General features: G+C 37.9%; 1 pseudogene across 1 annotated transcript; it reads left to right on the forward strand.

Moving 5' to 3' along the window:
- The first annotated feature begins 2,188 nt into the window (after nt 1-2,188).
- Nucleotides 2,189-8,005, forward strand: LOC149046397 (mitogen-activated protein kinase kinase kinase 3-like; annotated as a pseudogene). Its single transcript, XR_016185683.1, has 7 exons — nt 2,189-2,383; nt 3,789-3,901; nt 4,194-4,264; nt 6,266-6,368; nt 6,692-6,856; nt 6,932-6,996; nt 7,602-8,005. The product of XR_016185683.1 is annotated as a mitogen-activated protein kinase kinase kinase 3-like (transcript).
- The last annotated feature ends 4,109 nt before the right edge of the window (nt 8,006-12,114 follow it).

Consider the following 12,114-nt stretch of genomic DNA (forward strand, 5'->3'; position numbering starts at 1 on the left):
CAGCAATATGACAAAATTTAAAAGAACAGATAACACACATAGAGGAACTCTGCAAGCACATGGAGATAGAAATAACTGGCACAGAAGAGAAACTGTTATCCTTCGATGATTCCGCTGTCGTTTAAGGTTGTGAATAAATTGGCAATAGAACCAGGTTTTAATTATTTCCCTACTAATCTGAAATTGATTAAGGGGGGGGCGTTATTCGAGGGGGCGCATATTTGATTTTTGGCTTAGCTGGTGGGCGCTTATTTGAGCGTGGGCACTTATTTGAGGAAATACGGTATTCCCCCATTTTTCTGGGGGGCACATTCGATCACGGAATGCGTTTATACCAATCGCGTGCGATCAACAATTCCCAAATAGAGAAGCTTTGACTGTGCTCTGTTCTGTTGTAAAGCACGCAGGAAGCGGCTACAGCACGAGAGAAGTGTAGGGAGAAACACGCGACTACATCTCGTAGTTCCTCCCACTTCTTGAGTGCTCTAGCCGCTTCCTAGGTGCTTTACAACAGTATAGAGCACAGTCAAGGCTTGTCTATTTTTTTTGTAAAAAAGAAATTGGTAAATTACCCACGCATTACTTTCGTTTTTTAAAACAGATTTTATTTCCAAAGCGAACAACAATGTGGTCAGTATGCTTTACGCTCTCATAAAGCACGCTACAATGATCCAATTAGAATCCTTGTCAAAATGGTTCAAATAATATGATTGGTTGAACAAGACACTAAAGCTGTCAAAAATGTCAAACAACAAATTTAACAACCTACACGATCTTACAAACTGATAGGCAAGTCGGCCGGTCGAATTTGACACTTTTGTCTAAAGTTTTAAATCTCTAATATAGAAACTGAAAGACTTGTTCAGTGAAATCCGGCCGAATCGAAGCTCATAAAAACAGGCAGGTTTTTTCACATGACAATTAGGAAACAAACTGTTGAAGGCTTGTGCTTTATGAATGAACGACAGCTGAATTCACTGGAACATAAAGACTTCTCGGGATGACAGCGCCGTAAAACTCGCCTACTGTGACTGAGGCGGCCATCCACTCGACGCATCGGAAAGGATGTAAGAGCAAGCTCCTAGTTGATCACTCGAAGGGCGGCCGATGTAATTTCTGAGGCTTCTTCACTGCGATGACCGGAGGTCGTCATTATGAGCCAGTCGCGATGGACGTCAGCATGATTCATTATCAGCATGAATTCTAACAGTTGTGCCAGTTGGCCATATCTTTCATCATTCCTGTTTTATTCTCTTTTTGAACACGAAACTATACTTTCTTTACGAGTGTTACTGTGTTTAATTCTTATTGCCGTACGTAAGCCTGCAATCTAACCAAGCGAAAAAACCTTCAAAACTCGGACTGTCAATTACGTTTTCTCTGTGAGGATTTTCGTCTCTGCTCACGTCATAGTAACGTAAATTGCTCGGCATGTTTACAAACCTTTGTTTGGTTCCTCTGGTGTTATTTACCGCCTCGCTTGTTCCGAAATGTCACTTTCAACTGAAGATAAAAAAGCCTCGCCCCCCGCACTGGTCCTAAATCTTCTTGAAGAAACTCTTCTACAGCCAGTGCTGAAGACTTTTATTACAGTTTTTATTATAATTAAGGGCTGGAAAATAAACTAACTGGAGCTCCGCTTTTAAGCTTGGCTAAATCTATATATTATTTAATGGAATATAACATAAAAAAAATTTGAAAGATTTGGGGCAAATTTAAAGTTATTCCTAGTCATCGGTAATAAAGTTCGAAGAAATCTTACAATATTATTTCTACAGAATTAAGTGAGGAAGTCACGTACCACGTTGCAACAACTCCAACAGAGAACAGACTTGTTCTCTTACAGGATGACCCCGCCGTAGGCACACTTCATTCTTTTTGCGAAGAGAACACTGTTTGTAGAGTAGAGAAGGTTGTGTATCTCCTTCTAAGATAGTCGATTTTATTTCTGAAAACGGCAACAACCATCGATTTAATCTGGGCAATTTTTTCAGGTGTATGAGTGTTATTTTTCAAGTGGAAACTATAAAGGCTCGTGTGCTGTAAAAATAGTCAAGATAGAGCCTCAATACATTCAATCGCAAAAGGTTAGTCTTATACCCTTTGATGTAAATGTTTTATTTCAAGAATAAATCAGATTTTAGCTGTACGGTTTACTGCTGCATCAAAAAATTTGTCTATTAATTAAAATGATCCTTCTCTTCGGATTTACGAAGAATTCATTTATCTTGAAAATTTTACTTCTTTGAGATTCCAAGAAGGGGAGGTACTCTTAAATGAAATCAGTATTTTGAAAGACATCACTCACGACCGAGTTGTGGCCTATTATGAAAGCGAAGAGAAAGACGATCATCTTCATCTATTTATGGAATTGATGAAAGGGGTAAGTTTAAAGAAGAGCAATATTAAATGCCCCTGAAATTCATTTATGATTACAATAACCCTTTGAGTGTTCTTAAGTCTTGATGGGTATTAATTGAGATGAGGGGCGTCACTGAGATCAAAATAAACTTAAGTTTTACTATAGCTTAGGATACAGCTGATAACGCTTTCTGTAAGCGACTTCTGGTTAGTGAACATTGAATTTTTCTGATGCTATATTTCTTTAATCTACCTTAGTTAACATCATTATTATTGTAAATATATTTAGCAATCACTCCTCGATTGTACGTTGGATGTGAGATGATAGATAGCCAACGAGGCCCACAGGGTCAAGTTGGCTATAATCAACTCATATCCAACAAGCGCGAGTGGAATAATTATTTTATTAAAAACGCCCCAAAATATAGATAGATCTTCCCAACTTAAATTTGTTGGAACAAACGGAATTTTCAAAAACACTTTCGGTTTAACTCGTCTTCATAGCTCATATCTCTTGAATTAATGTTGCATTATCCAACGATCAAGTATTAGTATATACTAAAAGAGTGGATAGCGTTGGAGGGAAGCTCTGATCGGCTTCTCAAACTCCGAATATACTTTGATATTCGCAAAGTATATTCGCAAGTTCGCGGGATTTGCGCCCGAAAATATTTTAATCGTTGCTGGAATCAATGAGTTGAATTATTTCTTATGGTGCCATCTGATATTATCTCACTGATTTAGTTTATACCGATGAATTATAAATTGCCAATAATCTCCTGAATGTACTGAAGTAATTATTTACCACTGTGTCTGTAGCAAGCGGCCCGGTAAATATCCACCACCAGCCACCTCCACTTTGATGAATAGTTGTGAATTGTAATCTATGAGATATTTTTGCCAGAGCGCGTTTGGTCTCAAAACGTCACGTTACCTAACATGCCCCACCGAAAACAAAGAAAATCGGATAATATTCTCTAAGTGAGTCCCTAAAGTCGGAGTTAAGAATAAAATTCAAGATAAGACAGTGTTTAAGTGTTTTTACAGAGAAGGGACATATTTGTATGTTTATGAAGTCGTACCAGCGAACACTGAAAAGTGAACATCCCAGTCAGTGAAAGTTAAACTTTTCGTGAACATTAAGTCCTCCGCGCTGCAAAAATATTACATAGGATGATAGACACAGTAGCCTCCATCTGACGCGAAATTATGCTCGTACGTTTGTCCTTGGACAATAAAGGTTCCTTAAAGCTCATAGATTTCCTTGAGCTTCGCTCTCGGAAAACTGTTCTCTTCAAGGAACAGATAAGGACAAGTATACGAGCACAATTTCGCACTAAATGCATGCTATTGTTTATTTAATCTACATGAAAAATACCGACATTTTGGCGTTAAGCACGCTAAATATTGTTTGATGTTATTGTTAGGGATCATTGTCTGATCGCATAAAGGAGGAAAAAGTCCAGAAAGTACGCCATGCAAATGTTGGAAGGAGTATCTTTTCTACATTCAAAAGAAATTTTTCATAGAGACATCAAAGGTGCAGTAGATAAAGACATTGATTAGCCATCATGCAAATAATTGTCTGAGATGCCAGTTTTTGTCTTCTTCCTCATACGTGGTCTTCATTTGCAATCGTCTTTGAAATTATCCCCACACAATTCAAGTACTCAATCCACAATAAAAGTTCAGGGAGAGAACATCCGGTGATGCCTAACACCAATATTAATCATTTCAGCGGGGGTAAACTTTGCTCTCATGTCAATTGCCGTATGTTGTGCATTACCTGAAGTCTTCATTAATCTCCAATTTAATTATTCATATATTCTTAGGATCAAACGTCCTTCTAGATTTACATGGAAATGTTAAACTAGCAGACTTCGGACTATCAAAAATAATTCAGGTACAATTCTATGATATTTTGGATCCTTTCAATCAATTTTATCCTCTGACGTGTTTGTTGCGGGCAGAACGGTTAACGGTCAATTCGCCACCACAGCAAACTCGCCACTACTGAAAGTCAAATTGCCACCGGTGGCGATTTGAGTTTTTCGTTATGCGTAGCCTGTCGTGTGAATCTCACATTAAATGAAATAAAATTTGTTGATATCAAGAAGATTAAAATCATTTTGCGTAAAGCGAAACCAGAGTGATTTTCGCCGAATGATATTCGCTAGGTGATTTTCGCCGATGTTAAGGAACCGCATGAAATTTACATCAAATGAAAACTAGGATGTAGTATCTGTAACATTAACAGCACATTTTTATGAATAAACATTTTTCTCGATAAATGGCTCCTTTAGAAACCACCAAATGCGAAAAAAGTCAATTCAGTAGCCAACAAAAGTTAACAAAGAAGAAAAATAAAAAACGAACAAATTAAAATCTGAATCGAATAATAAAAACAAACAGAAGTTATAATAATTCAGTAACTATTTTGGCTTTCACATCTTACTACAAACGCCCAATTTTCATAAGCCAGTCAAGATACTAAACCTATAGAAAGTAATTTGTGAGAGGAAGTGAATTCGAAGCGCATTTTGGGCAATTTGAGCACTGATTAACTCATCGATCGTCGCCTCAGAATTGGGAAAATTTAACAGCCAAAATTTTGTGTGGCATTTCAAGATCTACCTTTAGGGTGTGCTCCCTAATCTAAAAGTCAGATTTTAGAAATTCAGAGAAAGATCCTTTAACGATTATACTTCCTCCTACAACGACATTGATCGAGAAATTCGAACGCGGCCGTCGGAGGGAACATCAAAGTTTGCCCTCCAGGGACTCCTAGAGGACGCCAAGTCGCTTTCAGCAAAATTTCGCCCACACTCTCAATTTCGCATCATCAAAACTGAAAAATGAGACAACTTTAAAAATCTAGACTTTCATATGATATAATACTCATTAGGTTTGATTAAGAATTGTGTTTGTCAGGACAGAATTCTTGTTGAAGATCACGTTGACATTCTTTTTGCTTTAAAGAAAGAAAAGACGCCAAGTCTGTTTCTGTAAACTTCGCTGTATTTATGCGCGCTCTTTGTCGCAATATGCTAGTATTTCTTAGCCTTTTGATGTAAGTTTCATACGATTTCATAGAAATCGGCGAAAATCACTTGGCGAATATCAATCGGTGACAGTCACTCTGGTTTCGCTTTACGCAAGCTGATTATAATCTTAGTGGTATCAACAAGTTCTATTTCATTTACAATTAACGTTCCATATTTGAGAGGTTACACACAACTTCTGAGTCCCTCTCCCTTTTCGCCATACAATACTACATCTTAGCTTTCATTTAATGTACGTTTCATGCCACAGGCTACACATATCGAAATAATTGACTTTCAGTGGTGCATAACAAGTTTTGCGCTGGCGAGTTTGTTATGGTGGCGAATTGACCAGATACGGACAGAACGCGCACTTCATTTGGTTGATTTTGCAGGAATAGGATTCTCACGAAATGCACTTGAGCAATATCAGACATATCATGACAATGCATTTCTTAAGCCTTACAAACAGACGGCTGAAGACTATAAGCCGCGATAAACCGATATAAGAACTTGTGTATGGATTCTATTCCCGTGAAAAACCATAATGCGATCACACGAAGAGATTCTTCACAAATTTTAACACGCCACAAATAGGGCTTTGCTCTTTGTGAGCATGGAGGTGATTAACGGTATTTCATTGATTTGACATTTGGAAGTGGAAAACTTGTTTGTTTACTCGTAATTTGGCGATTTCAAATGTTGCATATAATTCCTTGCAAACCCCACCCGGAACGTCCGAAACTGTCTTTGATATTGACCTGTGGGGTCATTGGTCTAGGGCGACGTGGTAAGAGCATAATTTAAAACAAATCAGCCAGAAAAAAGATAAAAGATTCTTGATCTCTTTCATTCATACCCAGAAAATTGGGAGTAAAACCAATCTTTTATCCTATTGCGGCACTCCCTACTGGATGGCACCTGAAATATTCAGGGAGAAGGATACGGCAGAAAAGTAGACATTTGGTAAGTTTAACTGTCTTTATGATAAGTAAAACACACATAGAGATGATAGAGAGAGACACAGAGAGAGAGAGTGCTGCAAGGGAATAAGGTGGGAATACTGCGAAGTTAGCTGTCTAACTACTTGTGATAGACGTGCTCCTTCGCGTTCCTCCCATTCGGCCGATGGCTGTCTCTACGTCGAGGCTATCAGCCCTTTCCCTTGATCTGATTTCATGAAAGAGAGGATCAAGTTTCATGAGAGTACGACGATTAAAGTTGATTTAAATAATTGTTTAAGATGCATTTCTGTTCTCAAAGAGATGGTTTCTTTCTTTCCTATAAAGGAGTGTGGGTTGTACAGTTGTGGAAATGTTGACGGGAAAACCTCCGCTGGGTGACCTCGAACCAGCAGCGGCCATGTTCCATATTGGATCCAAGCCAACGAAACCAAACTTGCCGAAGAATATATCAAAAGCTACCAAGGATCTTATTACGGCTGCTTTGACATGGTTTGTATGGTCTAATAGTATATGTAAATGTTAGAGGTAGTAAGGATGAACTATTCATATTTCCTTCAATTGTAGGAGCCCTAAGGAACGACCATGGTCGAAAGATTTGCTGTTTAAATTTTTTCCGGAATCTCAAAGGGGTAAGGACGGGATGAAGCATTTAACAAAAGTATAAATTGGTATTTGACTTCTTGTCAGTGGGTTAACGTAATGAAATTAGCCAGCAGAGAAAGTGTAGCAGGGTGAGTACGTGGTACTCGCAATGATACGGAAGTTCCAGGTTTGAGACACGCTTTAACAGTTGTCTGGATTTGCCTTTTAACTGTTATGAGCTCAACAGTTCCACAGTGCTTGTAAATAGCCAACTGGTTTGTCTTCTGCCATTTGAGGTTTTAAAAAACACACATTCAACCCCTAGTTACACAGGCTACATGTTAATTTTTGTTAATATATAGTTGTTACTTTGTCATCCACACCACCTTTTCATTTGATATTTGGGAATTCTATCCTTCATTTCTTCACTCGTTCGTTTTCATTAATTTATTTTCATTCTTCAATTTTCACTCATATCTTTTCATACATTGTTTAGTCTATTTATTTATTTATCTGTCTAAATTTTCCTTCCTTTTGACAAAAGCTAATTAAAGGAAAGTTAAAGCTCCTTTTCAATCACTTCTGTACTTCGAACTTTAGAATGGTTGTACTGAAATCGCAGCTCTAAGGACAGCTCTTATTATTTCGACAGAGGCTCTTTATTGGAACCACATCTAGAGTGATTATGAAGATATACCAGTCGACAACGTGTAATCATGTAATCAATGTAAACCAAAATAAAATTAGTTTTATAAATGTTCTTTGCATCTCTTTTTAGTGTAATGATAGAATTTAAAAATGAAAGAGTTTTCATGAATTTTCTCTTGTCTATCAGAATAATTCCTGTTGGGGGATATATGTACAATAGTCTCTACTAAGCGCGAAATCTGCACGTATCCTTGTTGGATATAATCTGTTTCAAGATGCAAACAGTTTTCCGAGAACGAAGCTTCGAGGCTACTCAGTATAACGGAACACTTCTTTTACTTTTATTACCGAAAAATTGTACAAGGCAATTTTGCGTCTTAACTAGTTTTGGATTAAAATTTTTCTATTTCACCGTTGTCTCTGTTTATAACGAAGTGTCTCTGTCTTTGAATTCTATCTTATATTGGCGATATGGAGGGGTTTGAGTATAATTGGGAAAATCTCGGTAAGACCTTATGAATATCTTAAACATCTCAGTCTAACCACTTTATTTTCCAGGGATCATGCGCACACGACCTTGGAATTCGTTCCTGAAACGTTTTTTTCCTCGTGCATTGGTCACGCTATCATGTTTACCTTTTATGAAATTGTTTACGAAGCCTTCCCTTTTTATTTCCCGAATTTACAAAATACCAGTTCATAATTGTCCACAGGAGTGGATTATGGTCCGTCCCAGCTCTGTCGTTGAGTCAACAATTTAAAGCCTGAGCCTGAGAGCAGCCGGGAGGGAGGGGGGGGGGGAGGGGGGTAAGGGGGGTTTAAAAGTCTGCGCCCGAACCAAGTGGCCTGTCCATCTGAGCTTATCCCAGTTTCCATAGCATGAAGCAACACTAATCCTGGATGGGATGCCAGTCCATCACAGGTCACCCCCCAAACATTTTGCCGGTTTTTTCAGGTGGCTTATACCCCATTTATACTCCTGGGTGGAGAGGGAGGGGCACTGTTAGCGTAAAGTGCCGTACCCAAGAAAACAACACAATAACCAGGCTTCGTCTCGAACCAGGACCTCTCGACCTGGAGTCCAGCGCGTTAATCGTTAAGCCACCGCTACCTCAAGCCGGGAGAGCGGATTCAACTTTTAAGAAAATCCATTTCGTAAGCCACCAACACCTAAGCTATCCTTTACATTAAAATGGTAAACTTCCAAGGCCCATGAAAAAAACAGTCAGAGCTCTCCTTATAATAAATTGACACTTTCAAACCTGGAGGGTAAAAATACCCCTTCCCTCTTCAAGATAAGTTGTATCCTCATTTGCAATGAAATCTCAGACTTCTTCAAATTCATATTTCTTAGCTGACCAACTAAACTGGCTAAAAGGGTCTAAAAATAAATGCTATCGAAGGAAAATAGACTTATTGAAAAGAAGACAGTTACCTTCTTTTGTGCCAGATTTTTTATCAAATTTCTGTTGCTGACCACAATCGCTTTTGGTAACTTTGTGTCAGGTATGAAAATAAAACCGATTAGATTCCACTCTTTAGGAAAACTGCGCAGTTCGTTCTAATGCCAAAGGAAGCTGGATTTGCGAAAGGAGAAAAAGTCGATGGATAAACTGGATAAAATCGACGCTAGAACTAGTTAATAATACAGGATAATTCTTTTAACCAACAGAGTTGATGGTGTAAAGCAGACATTTCGTTAGTCAGAACCAACGGTGGCCAATTTACATTATCAACTCAAATGATAAAAGCAAATTATTTTGTAATCCCCCCCCCCTCCCCCTGAGTTAACGATAAAATTACCCGATTTAGTTTCATATGAATGACTGGTAGCAGGTCAGGTTCACTGACATGAAACATTAAAAAATTTTTTCCGTTTTCTTTGCGTAAAGATTTAACGTAAAAGTGTAACTAATGATTGATTATAACGGATATGAGTGACATTTTTGTAAATCGTGTTTTGGCTAAGCTTTTAAATTAAAACACCGAAAATGAGATTTTTTGATGAATTTAATTTTTAATCTAGTATGAATTTCGCCAATCATTGGCGCTCGAAAGAAACAGCATTTAGTAAGTTGTATCGAGCGGTTTCGGCAATTTGACTGAGGTTATTTGTTTCAATGTGTACACCCTAAAATTGAGATTGGCTCGGGAAACTTCAGAGTTATACATATCACGAATTCTTATTTTAAAAATAGCAAGTATTCATTTTCCCACCAACAGATTTTTAATTTAAATTAAGTTTTTGTTTTGGAATACAAGGCACTCAGTCATTATTAGAGAAACTTACTTTTGCGTTTTCAGCTCTCTCTGAAGGTCGCAGTTATGGTTTATTTCAAGTCTTCCCAGACTGATCGTTAATTTCAATTCCTCTCACCAGGGCAACTTTTTTATCAATTTTTTTTTTTGTTAATTGATTTGGCGACGAGGTTTTTGTTTTAACATTGGAAACTGCATTGTTTATCTAAGATTCTGAAAGTAATATCGCAAAGATGTGTTTGTTAAAGCGGTATCCCGATGATAATTTCGCCTGAGGTACAAACATAAGAATAAACTTCAGCGCTTGTGGTAAAATTTGACGGTAACCGATTATGTTGAAACCGGACTTCCCGAAGAGAAATAAGAAAAACAGAAAATTTGTTCGGCTCGATAAAGATCTTTGCGTATAAAGATCATGTCAATAAACTAACAATCGGTATCTGAGTATTATATTCTCTACACCCAAGATAAATTATTAAAAAATTCAAGAAAACTCTTGTGATATCAACACTTTGATAACTGTATACGTTACCCAATACATGCTTTCCGCTAGATTTCAAAACCAAACTTTCCTAAACAAAAGTTCGGAAGACATGGACATGTTGATGTTAGCATAAACTAAATATCTTAGCAATAAACGATAGGGACACGTAAAATTTCTAGACTTATAAATAAATACAAATTGACCTCCTCTGCATATTAGAGAGTCAAGCTGACTCTAATCTGACATCACCATATAGCGTAACTATTCCATTGGCTAAAAACAAGTGACTGAATCCTTACCTCTGCCATGGCAACAAGTGTCATTACCCCTAAAATAGAAGTATTCCCTAATCATCGTAGAATAAAATACCCAAAAATACTTCGTTGCCTTTAATAAGCACTCCACAAGCGTAACTACCAGCATCGGAGTAAATAATTTTGCTATGAGAAAAATTGGTTCGAAAATTTCTTTAATGTCGAGAGTAGTGATATTTTCCCACCAAAATTTGACCTCTGCAAGGCAAGAAATGGCCCATTTCAAATTTCGTATCCCAATTGGGAGAAGCGGCTATGGATGTCAGACAGTGTCTAGTTATGATAAGGGCCAGTCTGCCCACAATAGGACTCATAGTCATAACTGATCATGAACCGAGGACGGAAGGTAATAAATTAAACGTGCAGAAACGAAAAGTTTGGATTGGATATAGTCTATAATTCAAATACATGACCTTCCCTATGACCTCCCTAATTTCAAATTTCAGATTCACTCTCAGAAATGCACAGGAAATAACTATTCAAGGTGAAGACCGGATCAAGCTCATGTTATCAAACATACATGGTGTTCCCGTTAATCTGCAATTATGAAACATAAAATTACTTTTTTTTCCAGAACCAGCGAATCACATTTTAAAAAATGGAGACAGTTTGACGTGCGTGAAAAGAGCGAGTAATTCTTAACACATTTACGCATTTTTAAGCTTCAAGGAAGGACGGCATTTGGCCTGGTAACGTATCCCATTTAGCATTAAGTATCTAACAAATACAAAACCCCCTTCCTCCCCCCCCTTCCAGTCTTTCTCTGTCTCTCCCTTGGATGAGTTGACAGTTGATCGGACTAGCCTTCCACAGCGCTTAAACACGTGCACGCAATCATTTAAGCGCCTGCTGCCCGCGGTAAACTGGTTGACTAATAAGCCGTTAGACATCTAGAGCCTCAACCCTCACGTCCTGTAAATATTCGGAAGAAGGACCAAATGCTTTGGTTTTTTTTTTAAAAATTTTTTCGGTCTCTCGTCGTTCAGTATTTATAAGTGTGCGTAAGAGCACTGTACAACATGGGCTGTATTGCTTTCAACCTCTTGGCGCACAGTGTCTATCTCGCCAATCAGAGTTATTGTTGTCGACGTTGGGTCATACTGCTTCCCTGACCTTTCAAAATTTAATCTCGCCGTTGAATTACACCGGGTTAACGTGGTGGAATGGAGAGGAAAGGGAAACAGAATGAGAACAACAGCTTGAGGAGCTTGAAAACTTTTCAATTCTTTCTTTTTTTTAACATGATTAAGGTTTTTTTTCTTTCTGCAGTTGAGTACTCGATGCATTAAATGGGACGGTCATACTTTATTTAACCCCTTCTGCTCAATTACAGACGTATGGCAAATTATAAGATTAAAATCACTCCTCACAGACACCTACCTGAAAAATGTTTTCCTCTTCACCTCATTTAATAAAAGAATGACACAGTCACCTGGTTTGTTGTTTGCTACATGGATCTC

The sequence above is a fragment of the Pocillopora damicornis genome, chromosome 4 (assembly GCF_964200805.1).
Source record: "Pocillopora damicornis chromosome 4, jaPocDami1.2, whole genome shotgun sequence".
Taxonomy (NCBI): Eukaryota; Metazoa; Cnidaria; class Anthozoa; order Scleractinia; family Pocilloporidae; genus Pocillopora; species Pocillopora damicornis.